At 44.2% G+C, this 2,711-nt stretch overlaps 1 non-coding gene across 1 annotated transcript; it reads right to left on the bottom strand.

Annotated features, from left to right (window-relative positions):
• Window positions 1-2,032: 2,032 nt before the first annotated feature.
• LOC115833710 lies at window positions 2,033-2,139 on the bottom strand. Its single transcript, XR_004029050.1, has one exon. It is a non-coding gene; the product is annotated as a U6 spliceosomal RNA (small nuclear RNA).
• Between the last annotated feature and the right edge of the window lie 572 nt (window positions 2,140-2,711).

Here is a 2,711-nt window from a genome sequence, read left to right as displayed (position 1 = left end):
TCACAGTGCTTGACTCACAGTGGGTGTTCAACAGCAGACTTCTGAATGAAGAAATCAATGAATCAGGTTACTAGGTAGATTAGAGAACACCTGAAATGTCTGCCAATGATACTAGAATTCTTTTCACAGACCAAGGTGAAACTTTCTGGGCATTTTAGTGTGGCTGGCATGATGAATAAACTATATTTCTGTCCGAATGGGAAGACAGGAATACTGTGTGTAGCCATCTTATTGGGATTCAGAAATCACCCTGGTTATTACCAAACCAAATAAAAATAAACTCAGAAGAATTTGCATTTCACACTATTGTTTTTTTCACTGATAGGAGCATTATGGGATGCTGAGGGATGCCAGAAAGGAGGCAATAATGCTCCTTTGGATATAGAACACTTGAGATTTGACAGTTTTACATTTTTATTTCTGTGAAGGCAGGATCCTGACAGAGCTATATTCTGCCACTCACTCACGCTATTTTCTTGTAAACAGCAGTGAACGAAAGACAGGAATAGAGACACCTTATTACTCAACTCGGCTACAATTTTATAGCACTGTGCCCAGAAGGACACACTGAACTATCAGTGTCAGTCAGGGAAACACATGACGCAAACAAATAAAGCACTGTAGAAATTCCACAGATGGACAGGAGCCACATTCCATCCAGCAAGCTCTGTGCCTTTAAGCCTGTCTGGGCAGCATTCCTTATTCAAGATGTGAAATGGACAACCCTATTGACCCACTGGCACATTTGTATGTCTAGAGCCTTGTTTTAATATTTTTTCTTTTTTTTTTGGAAGCACTGACTTCCAGGCACCAAATCTGTTCCTCTACTTCTGCAGAACAAACTAGCACACAACATAGTGATTTAAAGAAACTATTTATTTGGCTCTCACAGTTATGCGGGTGGACTAAGCTCACCTGGGTGGTTTTCACTTGGGGTCTCTCAGTTTTTTCCTAAATTTTCAACTTTTAAGTTCAGGGGTACATGTGCAGGATGTGCAGGTTTGTTACACAGTTAATGTGTGCCATGCTGGTTTGCCACACAGATCATCCCATCACCTAGACATTAAGCCCCACATGCATCGGCTATTCTTCCTGACGCTCTCCCTCCCCCAACTCTCATGATGGGCATCAGTGTGTGCTGTTCCCTCCATGTGTCCATGTGTTCTCATCATTCAGCTCCCACTTGTAAGTGAGAACATGCAGCGTTTGGTTTTCTGTTCCTGTTGTTAGCTGGGGACAATGGCCTCCAACTCCATCATGTCCCTAACAAAGGACATGATCTCATTCCTTTTTATGGATAGTATTCCGTGGTATATATGTACCACATTTTCTTTATCCAGTCTATTATCGATGGGCATTTGGTTGATTACATGGCTTTGCTATTGTGAATCTCTCAAACAGTTTTGCAGTTAGGTGTTGATTAGAGCTGGGGTCATCTGAAGGTTCAACTCTTCTCTGATGTGTCTCGTGTCTCAGTAGGGGTAACAGAGCTATGTGGGTTAGCTGGGCATCACACTCTTTTCATGTGGCCTCTCCATGGGGTTAAGCTAGGCTCCCCAACTGCAAAGCATTTATAGGCCAGTGCAAACTTTCCAAGATCTCCCAGTGGCAGCCGCAGAAGCCATGCGGAGTCACAGGCCTGTTGAGGTTCAAGGAATGGAGATTGCATGAGGGTGTGAGTCCCGGGAGCTTCATCTCATTAGGAAGCCATCTTTGAACTATAGCGGAGAAACAGTGAAAGAACAAACATAACTCACTCCATTTTTGTTTAAAGGACCTTTTCTCATTCCTGCACGTAGCCTAGGATAATTTTAGGACACTAGGATAATAACGCACACACAGCAATCATGTAGTTTTAAAAACGAACTCTGGGATTAAGGGAGATGTAAACAACTAGCTGTTTTGTTGAAAGATTTATATTAGCACTGTGATCTGATCAAGGACGAAGAAGTTCCCAACCTCCTTGGACCCTCACTAGTGCCCAGATGTCTGCGGTGGTTGGTTACCCCTTTTTAAAATTTAAATTTTTTTTTTAAATATGGAATGCTTCAAGGATTTGCATGTCATCTTTGCCCAGGGGCCTTGCTATTCTTCTCTGTACCATTCCAATTTTAGTATATGTGCTGCCGAAGCAAGCGCTGTCAGTTACATCGTGATCCTAGCCGCCCCCCTTCCCCCTGCTCTTAACATAGAAAGAGCCTAAAACTTGTTGTGACTTAAGATGGTACTTTAGGATGATATCCACCAGCTTCTTGCTTTGCTTGCTCTCCAAATCAACAGCTTTTCTTCCCACAAATTCTTGTCTCTTGTGTAAGGCTTTCAAGTGGTCAGCAGCTGAACCCTGGTTCGGTTACAGAGCGAGGCTGCGCTAAGTCTCTTCCCATGTATGTGGCCTCTGGAGGGGCTGTGCATGGTCTTGCCTCTTGTCCTGCATGCTTTCCACATCCTGGAGTCCTATGGTTCCCCCAGTTTTCCCTATTTCTTCGATCCACATGCACCTGCCTGCCTTCCTGAGGCATATTGTTCTCCCATCTCTGCCTCATGGCCTAGGTTCCTGTTACTGATCACCAGATGTCCCCCACACTACACCCCTTCAGGCAAGTGGTTCTTGGCTACCCAGGCCAGACACTTCTCTTAAAAACTTTCAAAGGCCAGGTGTGATAGCTCATGCCTTAATCCCAGCACTTTGGGAGGCTAAGGCAGGAGGACTG

Source organism: Nomascus leucogenys, unplaced genomic scaffold, assembly GCF_006542625.1.
Source record: "Nomascus leucogenys isolate Asia unplaced genomic scaffold, Asia_NLE_v1 Super-Scaffold_3068, whole genome shotgun sequence".
Taxonomy (NCBI): Eukaryota; Metazoa; Chordata; class Mammalia; order Primates; family Hylobatidae; genus Nomascus; species Nomascus leucogenys.
This window is presented reverse-complemented; position numbering and strand designations above follow the sequence as displayed.